The sequence below is a fragment of the Gossypium raimondii genome, chromosome 12 (assembly GCF_025698545.1).
Source record: "Gossypium raimondii isolate GPD5lz chromosome 12, ASM2569854v1, whole genome shotgun sequence".
Classification (NCBI taxonomy): domain Eukaryota; kingdom Viridiplantae; phylum Streptophyta; class Magnoliopsida; order Malvales; family Malvaceae; genus Gossypium; species Gossypium raimondii.
This window is the reverse complement of record NC_068576.1, coordinates 5698201-5708574: the sequence shown is the minus strand read 5'-3', so window position 1 is coordinate 5708574 and position 10374 is coordinate 5698201. Positions and strand designations below refer to the sequence as shown.

General features: G+C 34.2%; 1 non-coding gene across 1 annotated transcript; it reads left to right on the top strand.

Moving 5' to 3' along the window:
• The first annotated feature begins 7294 nt into the window (after positions 1 to 7294).
• Positions 7295 to 7397, top strand: LOC128035772 (small nucleolar RNA R71). Its single transcript, XR_008192321.1, has one exon. It is a non-coding gene; the product is annotated as a small nucleolar RNA R71 (small nucleolar RNA).
• Positions 7398 to 10374: the final 2977 nt, after the last annotated feature.

Genomic DNA, 10374 nt, shown 5'->3' with positions numbered 1-10374 from the left:
TTTTAGTTTTATTTTGGTACTAAAGGCAGCTAGCATTGTTAAAAATATCACCAATATAATATTTCTTACTTCTAATAAGTTTTTTTCAAAGAGATTTTTTTTAAATATAAGTTTAACCGCCGCCAGAGGTTCGTGGAAATATTATGGTAAAATAGTGTATGGGTCAAAATTATAATATAGTAAATTGTTACAATGAAATATTTTGGGAAATATTTTGAAGATTGTATGAATTAAATCGAAATTAATTCTTTACGCTAATAAGTCTAAATAATGCCAATTTAAAATTAAATTATGAAGAATCAAAAAACATCAATTAATCTAATTAATCTAAAAATTAATTAAACTAAAAATCAACCAATTAAATAATAAAAAATAACCCAAAAAAACAAGCAAAAGCTTAACTCACTTCAGTGATCCAAATTAGCTTCAAATTCGGGTTTTATTGAGTTAGCTATTAATTAACTAGTTATTACCTCTTCGCTTCTAACTAATTAACTAATCGATCAATACACGCTTACCTCTCGGCCTCACTTTCTTAATCGAGATAAATTATAAGTTACTAGGTAAACTTATCTCTCGACCTCGTTCATCCTAAATGACTTCTTAGGGGTGTCACTCTTTAGGGTCTAATCACACATAATTTAAGCCAACTAACCCAGATCTTAACCCTCGTTCATTCATTAATTATTCACACATATGTTCGTTAAACTCCTTAAGAAAATTAGCTACTCATGGATCAATTGAATAGAAGCAAGGAGTAGAGAAAAAAAATTAGCTACATCAAATTAAATAGAAGTAAGGAGTAGAGAAAAATTTCGTTTTTCGATATCAATTGAAGCTCGGAAACAAAATCTCCTTTAACAGTTACGAATCTCCTTGATTGCAATTAGATTCAACAACAAAATGATGAAAAACTAATATATTAAAGCCTTGGATCGAAATCGAATCCAAGTTAAAATAGTAACAAAAGTTTAAAAGGATTAGATTGAAAGACAAAAAAACTAAACTAAAAACCTAAAAATATTAAAACGGCTAACTTGGCCAAGCCCCCTAAAATGAGACTTAACATGCCTATTTATAGAGTTTATACTCAGACCTAATTAGGGTTACTAAACAGCCCAAAAATCTGATTAAGGTTTATTGTGTGGACTAAAATACCCTTAATTAATTTTTCCTGTTCGTTACTCGGTGTCGCGACACCACAAGATCGGTGTCGACACTGCCTTCATTTTCTAGGTATTTTGGCTTCAAAGTACGAGATTGCGACACCACTTCCCAGTGTCATGATGCTGCAGTCGTCGTTCGCCTTCTAAACCCCAAATATTGTCCTACACACTAGATAAAAGTCGTTAGATCATCCCTAGGCCCAAAGTGGCCCACTAAGTCGTAACATAACTCAAATTGTGTAAAAATGCTTATTTTGTATAAATTAAACACAAAGCAATAAAAAATGAAAGCGAAATAAAAATATATAAAAATGTAATAAAATAAGCTCGTTAAGTGTCGAGAAGACCTTAATTTTCCACAACGAATTGTGGCAGATCAAATTGCCCCACAGTTAAGTCGTTGGTTGTCCTCAAGTAACAAGATAAAAAGAAACAAAATAAAACACACACACAAAAGAAAATAAAATCAAATAGTGCTTGAGCATGTCATATACAAGGACTAGATCGGAACTATGTACATAGGATAGTGTGAATGAATACGTAACTCTAACACAATATATAATTGACTATCGACCTTCAATATCACATACATCGTTCATAAAATTACAAAACAAACAAATTCAAGAGTGTTAAGTACAATGATCCATCAAAACAGGTACACAAACTATACATTTATGCTTGAAGAACACAATTATTAGAAATGTCAAAATTTAGTCAATTTTCATCCATAAATCATATCACTTAGGTCACATAGGTTTTCGGCTTCTAACGTTCTATGACTTAGTTTGGTTCGGAATTAAAGAATAGACACACAAAATGGATAAAATAAGAAAATAGTTTGGCACATTATATTGACCCCAATACTTCCCCGATTAGACCCTTTAGTTCACCACTTATATCCCCTTCTCTTAACTAACTTTTATCTCCAATTCCTAAGGTATAGTAAAGTATAAGTGAATACAATTGTTCTAGCGAGACTAATGTGAAATAATGAGAATTGTTTTATTTTCTTTTTCTTTTTCACTCACTTTGCTTTTCTATTTTCTCGAGAACTTGTCGCTCAACTATTTTATCATTTTCAAACATTTTCTTTTGATTGATTCTCAAAATTTTCTATTTAAGCACAAGTTTGTAAGTCTCTTATACTCACCATACTATACTATCCCTTAGGTTCACTTTTATTTTTCTTTTATTTTAGAAACCACCATGCTGTATCTACCTAATCTTCAATATTAATGACCCGACGTCTAAGTTTGCGTAAAGACCAAGAAAATCAATCAAGAGATTATTTTTAAGGCTTAGGGCTTTTGTTCTGGTTAATCAAGAAATAGAGATTTATGTTCAAAATTAGGGTACTAGGGATTTTAAATTAAGGTAATCTTTTTGGCTCGAAAATGTCTACCAAACAACGTCTTAGGTCATGCCTAAGTGTCTCAATTCATGGATTACAATTAACTAAATATTAACATACTAACAAATGTTATTCAAACAAACAAATATGCTTTTCATGTACCTATTAGTCACTTGGTGCACCTAACACACTATCATCTATTCAAATTGTAATAAAATGAACTAAATAGTGTAAAATTGAACAACCTAAAATCAATTGCTATTGAATTAAATTTACAATTCAAACACAAAATCCTATTTACATGGTCCTAACCAATCACTTTATTACCATAAGCTCGCTCGCAAACAAATACACACAAAACAAAAGCAAAAAAATAAAAAAAATAAATGAAAAATGACTAATAAAAACATAAAAATTTGAAAAATTTCTATGTTACCCCCTCACACTTTATTTGTCACATTGTCCCTAATATGCATCTTAAAAATAGGAGAAGAGACTACTTGGTTTTGGTGTTGAAGGTCATTGGATGTGGTCGGGTAGTGCTCCTCGTGCCAATTTAGCTCCGAAATGTAGTTCTGCATATCGTATGGGTTCTTACATAGAAATTAGCTAAAAGAAAACTAAAGCAAAAAAAAAAAACAAAGTCCAAACAAAATAAAATCATCCAAAAATAAAAATTTACAAGTCCCAAAAATTAAAAAAATAAAAGTTTGGAAGTTTTTAATCAAAATCGACATCCAGTCGATTCTTCTCAATCATCGGCTCCTTCCCTCGACCCATGTTCGGTGTGACGACCTATGTTCGGTGTGACGACGCTTGTATCCGCAGAACTAGTAGGACTTGTACGACTCAAGGTGCAGATCGTAACTCCTCTGACTAATGGTTGTTCCGGTTGGAACACCTCATCGAGATCCTCGCCAAAGGCCGATTCTTTTTCTTCGTCCTCGTCGTTTGCTTCTTCCTCCTCCTCTCATTCCTCACCAGCTTGTGTCATGGGTGGCTATTGGTTTGGTGGTGGCTCTAAAATGGGAATCCCAACTCGTTGGGCGTAGTTCATGCCCAATGGTGTTATCCACTACATCAATCAGATGACCTATTCTATATCGGTCATGTTTGATAATCATTTTAATTTTTTACTTAATATAAAATTTTAAAAATGTCTGATAATCATTTGGATGTTGATAATCTTCAGTGCTGACAAAAAATCTATCTTTTTCTTTAGTCACTCGTTCCAATCTTGGACGTGCTTGCGGTTGAGCTCGACGTACTGAGTGTTGATAGAGTTTTTGAAGATGCTTTTAGTCGGTTTAACAAACTGCTTGTTTGTGGACCTTGAGACTTAGCCTTTTTGCATAAGGTAGTCAATAGGTATGGGAAAAAGATCTTAACCTTCTTTCCACTGATGCAAGTGAATAATGCTTTGTAGATCCACTTGCTGATACACAATTGTCTACGCTGCAAGATACAATAAAGTAAAATAGCTCGAAAAACGTTAATGTTAGACATATTAAAGGTAAGAGAAATTTGTGTGTAGATAAACTGCATCCATATTTTGGCAATCGGAAACATTATTGCTTGATTGACTGACAAATGGATATTAGTGCTCGGTTGGCATTTCCAAATGGCTCTCCTCTTGGTTAAATATGTAATGATCTCGTCCATATCTAAGTCTCTAAAATAATTAATATCTAGCACGTCTAATGCATCAGAAACATAGCACGTCCAATGCATCAGAAACATAGTATGGAGCATTATAAAAATTACAAATTTCTCGAGGAGTGCATAAGACCACCTTGCCTCTGACAGTCACGTAACCGTGCATGTCATTTTGGGATTTATTTTTTTCCCATTCTTTTAGTGAGGCGTAAAACTCATACACTGTCGAGTACTCATACACTGTCGAGTCGATCTCTAACTCTTTTGGTGTAAGGGAAAAATTGGTCAATTGATTAGCTCGGATTAAATCTTATATATCATCATTCAAATTAAGTGAGGGGTCGAAACCGTGTTCTTAGATGAGTGATTTACCTTGAAGTTCTAAGAAGTATTTTTTAACTTATTGTCTCCAAAATTGGGTGGAACCAGACATGATTGATTCAACCAGTTGTGTCATTTTATGAACTTTTCTTGAAACAATTGAAAATGCAATAAATGAAATAATCTAACAATTTGTAATGATAAAAATAAAAAATGAAGGTGAAAGAGTTTTATCACCAAAATTATTGATGGAATTGGCTACCAACAATGAAGAGTGACAACAACGGTGGCAGTGGCATGAGGAGTTGCATCAAACTTACGACGCGAAATAAAATAGAAGCAATGGAAAGCGTATAGGGGTGCGACTACTGTTGAGTGGTGTTAGGAGGTGTTTAGAGAGTGATTAGAGGGTTTAAATCTATTTAGTATTTATACTAAATAGTCAGGTCACGTAGAAATTTGGATTTAGAACTATATACCCGACGTTAGTGTCGTGACACCGTACTTTGAATGTTTCATTTTTTTTAGGTTTAAGTGTTGTGTCGCGACACTGACCAAAGATTTAAAATTAATTTAGGTTTAAACTTTTGTGTTGTGACATTGAGGTGTAGTGTCGTGACATGAGGTAAAATTTGAAAAGATATTAGGTTTGAAGTGCAATGTTGTGACAGTAAAATGTGGTGTCACGACACCGCCCTAAATTTTAAAATGTTGGGAGCTTCAAAGTTCAGTGCCGTAACACCGAGATTTGGTGTCGTGACACCACCCTAAATTTATCCAATTTAGAGTAATTGGTGTGTCAGTCCCTATGTTTTACCCATAATTTTAATTAAGTCCCTAATAGGCTCCCTCTAACTGTCTAAGGGGAAATCCTATCCTAATTAAAACTTCCTAAGCTAATTAAAATCCAAAATAAAAACTAAAATTCACATGTACAAAATTTACAACAATTTTAAAAGTTTTGAAATAAAATTAAGTGTGGCTATTAGACTCATCCGATAGCCCTAGTGTTCCGTACATTGCCATCTTGCTCCTTTAGCGATCATCTTGGTTCGTCCAACAATCAAATTCGCGTTCGGGGTCTTTTCACTTGTCACGCTCCCTTGCTCCTTTGGTTCTTAAACAGATCAAACTAAAAATATACCTTTGACCAAGGTTGTTAGGGGTGATAAAGGAAATTACATAAGAATCTTCCCATATTTTATTCTCGTATTCTGTATTTTAGTAATCATGGCCACATTTGAATACCTCTATTTCGCCATTGATCTTCATTATCAATTTATTCTTTTTAAGATCAATGGTCGATCTAGACTTAGCCAAAAATGGTCAACCCAACAAAATGGGAACGTCTTGGTCCTCCTCGAAGTCTAGGATGACAAAATCGACGGGGATTATAAAACCCCTTACCTTAATCAATACATCTTCAAGTACTCCCTTGGGGTGTACTACAGACCTATTGACTAATTGTAGTGTAATTTTTGTCTTTTTTAGCTCCCCCAATCCGAGTTTCAAATATGTGAAGAAATGCATCAAATTTATGTTGGCCATTAAGTCATAAAAGGCTTTGCTCAAATGTTTGTTCCCTATCTCCATGGGAATTGTAAAACTTCCTAGATCTTTTAGCTTTGGGGTTATTTTACACGCAATTATAGTACTACAAAAAGTGTTGATTTTTATTCGCTCACATTTCTTTAGCCTTTTATGCCTAGACATTATCTCTTTTAAGTACTTGTCATACTTTGGTATTTTATCTATTAGTTCAAGCAGTGCCAAATTTACATTAAGGGACTTAAAGAGGTTTAGAAAACTTACAACTTCTTTCTCATCCCTTATTTGTTTGTCCTCTAACCTTGATGGAAACAACACGTTTTTTTGCACTAGTTCCTTGCATGGAGTCCTTTCTGACTTAGCCATTGATTTAGGTCTTTTCTCCATTTGGAATACAATTTCCAACTCATTAAGGCCTTGGTCCTCCCTTTTGACCTCATCGTCCACTTTGTTGGTGGGCTTTTCCAAGTTTCCTAGTGTTTTACCTGAATGGAGTGATAGCATTTACATGCTCTTTTTCATCTTTTTGGGGATTATTTTCAGTATTGCTCGGAATACCCGTGCCCATTTACCATCGCATCTCATTCAACGCAATCACAATATTACGCTACTCTTCCTTTAATTTGGTAATGCCTGTGCGAGTTTGCGCTCATACGGTCTTTACGTGTTGAATGTCGGATCTCATAAGTTACATCTTATTTTCAATTTGGTCCAAACGTTGACCATAACCAACGTGGTCGTTATCCATGTATCTCTTTTGAGATCTTTTCACATGCAATGGTTGATATGGATGGTTTGGTCGATTCGAAGCTAGGTTTTTGCTACCTTGACTGCCTCCCCACTTTAGACTCGGGTGGTCCTTCCAACTAAGGTTGTGCGTGTTCAAATTGGGATTTCCACCTCTATTACCCAACTAATTCACTTCTTCTAATTGGGTCTCCATGTATGATGTAAAGCTTCGAGCAACATCATTCATTGAGGGAGTGATAGTGGTCTCTAGATGATGTAATTTTTCCAGAATTTGTTGATACTTATCGTCTTTATTGACCATCTTAGCTGTTGACAGCTTATGGCTATAAGAAAAATGTTCATTAGACCACATGTACGAGTTTATTGCCATGTCATTGATCAATTAAAAGGCTCGCTCATAGGTGTTATTCATGAAGGCCCTGGCTGATGCGCCATCTAAGTTGGCTCTTAAGCTCCCACTCAATCCGTTACAAGATATTTACAATTGAAGCCAGTCTTGCATAACATGTGTGGGCATTTCTGAAGCAGTGACTTGAAGCGTTCCCAAGCTTCATATAAATTCTCACCCTCAAATTGCTTAAAATTAGCAATGTCATGCCTTAACTGGATGGTTTAACTAATTGGGAAAAGTATGTGTAAAAATTTCCCCGCTAAGTCATCCCATGCCGTGATGGAACCTAGCTTTTGGGAATCAAGCCATTTGTAGGCGTTGACACAAAGCGAGAGTGGAAATAATCGGAGACGGATTGAATCATCAATCACTTCGTTGTATTTAAATGTGTAGCACAATTGTAGGAATCTTTTTAAGTGCTGGTTCAGTTCTTCCATCATATTTTTTTGTATCATTTGAATGGTAGTCGTCTTAATTTCAAAATTATTTGCATTTATCGCTGGCCCCTCAATGCTACCTTGGATAGATCTAAAGTGGGAAGCACGTACTAACACAATGTCCTCTCTTATTGAGCCATTAGTGGCTTCTTTCATAATGGTGCAGGCGGTTGGATGTTCTCTTCGAAAAGTGGGTTTCCTCATGGCAAGTCAGCCACTACAAGTGGATTGTTTTGCATTTGTTAATGGGCTTGCGTTAAAATTCTCTCCGGTTCAAGATCTGGCTCGATAGAAAGAATTCCACTCCGAGTCATAAAGAATTCCACTTCGAGTCATACACTGAATCAAAGAGAACTTAAAATAAATTAAAAATCAAGTAAAGAAATAAAATAACAAAAAAATAAAAATTCGTATCTATAATTCTAATTTTTCCTATTTATCTTATCAAATGCAAAAAAATTAAATTCAAGTCTCATGCCGAAAACTTCCCTGGCAATGGTGCCAACAACTTGACCACCGTTAGACAGGCGAATGTCTAGACTGGAAATACTGCAGAAAAACAGATAATTAATTAAATAGTGGTGTACGCAAGTATACGGGTTAAATTTTAATATAGTAAAGTGTCACGATGAAACACTCTGAGAAGTATTCCAAGGATCGTACCCAATGGAGTTTGAAAATTAATTATCTATGCTAATAAGTCTAAATAGTACTGATTTAAAATTAAATTACAAAAAATCAAATAAACATCAATTAACCTAATTAACCTAAAAATTAATTAAACTAAAAATAAACCAAATAAAAAATTGGAAATAACCCAATAAAACAAGCAGGAGCTTAACTCACTTCAGTGATCCTAATTAACTAGTTATTACCTCTTAACCTCTAACTAATTAACTAGTCGACCAATACACGCTTACCTCACGACCTCACTTTCTTGATCGGGATAAATTATGAGGTATGCAGTAAACTTATCTCTCAACCTCGTTTATCCCAAATGACTTCCTAAGGGCGTCTCCCTAGTGTTTAATCACACATAATTTAAACCAACTAACTTAGATCTCAATTCTCGTTCATTCGTTAATTATTCACACCTCCGTTCGTTAAACTTCTTGAGGAAATTAGCTACTCATGGATCAAAATACAAAATTTCCTAAACTCATATTTAACATGCAAAATAAAAAAGTAAATAAAAGTAAGGAATATAGAAAGAAATCTATTTTTCAATATTGATTGAAGCTCGGAAGTAAAATCTTCTTTAATAGTTGCGAAGATCTCCTCGATTGCAATTGGAATCAACAACAAAATAATAAAAAATTAATATATTAAATCCTTAGATCAAAATCAAATCCAAGTTAAAACAATAACAAAATTATAAAAGGACTAAATTGAAAAGAAAATAAAACTAAAATAAAAACCTAAAAATATTAAAATGCCTAACTTGGCCAAGCCCCCTAAAATGAGACTTAACATGCCTATTTATAGAGTTTATGCTCACAAAATGCTTACTTATATAGTTTATGCTCATACCTAATTAGGGTTACTAAATAACCCAGAAACCTTATTAAGGTTTATTGTGTAGACTAAAATTCCCCTAGTAATTTTTCATGTTCATCACTCGGTGTCGCGGCACCACAAGACCAGTGCCTCGAACCCATATCTGAGAAATTAGAATCACATATCAGTCATTTTTATTTTTATTTCATATCTTTGTTAAGTCCAACACATGATTCCCATAAGGTCAAGCCATAATCTACTAATCCGGTTTGCAATATAGCTGCCCTATCGGAGGCATCACATATAGATATCCTTTCCACAATTTTCCCATAGTATAAATTTTCTGGTATTGGGCTTGTGAAACAAGGAGGGTGTTTTTAGAATGGCCATACATACACACACGTTCAGACATGACACATCAACTCATTTACAATAAGAGAAACTTACCGCACACAAACCATATATCATAAAAGTTTCATAACTTAAAGGAAGTAAGAAGTAACTCACAAACACTTCAGAATATAATCTACTCTACTGGTCATTTGCCTCCATTGCTCGGGGCTTCACTAGCTTTTTCAGCTCAATAAGAAATATTTATAACCATCAGACCATTTATCTAATTTAATCATGCATGCCTAATGTAAAAACATAAATCCCTTCAATAATAACCTAAGGGCTTTTTAGAAATTACCAGTTAGCTGATACTTAATAAGGGTGTTTTGGCTAGCTACTCGAAAGCTTCCTCATCTTCTCTAATGAAGATGCTTAAAAACTTTGTAGAGACTTAGAAAATAATGCAGAGGAAAACAAATTTGAAACATGTACGGTATCGACACCCTTATATAGCACAAACAGTAGGGACAAGGCTTACTAGGAAGGTCAAAAATCTCATTATATCCCTTGAAACCCGATAATAGGCTTGCCAAAACATCTACCAAACTTAGCTACAACCATTAACAATTTAGTGAGTAGTAAAATGTTGCTTGTACTCTAAAACAAGCCAACCAAACAAGTCACTCAACTACCTAAACAAATCAAGTTGTTATCTACAATACTCTAGTTCAATTCCAATTAGGTCTCAACTAAAATCTAACGATACTCACTGAGTTATCGATTTCACACTAAAGCATGAAAAACAAGTCTATCAATTTACAAACTAATGAGTTCACCCCAAGTATTTGGGGTTGGCGAATTGTCACACAAAAGTGTCCTCCAAAACCTAGAGTTCGCCAAATGGAAATTTCCAACAAGACATTC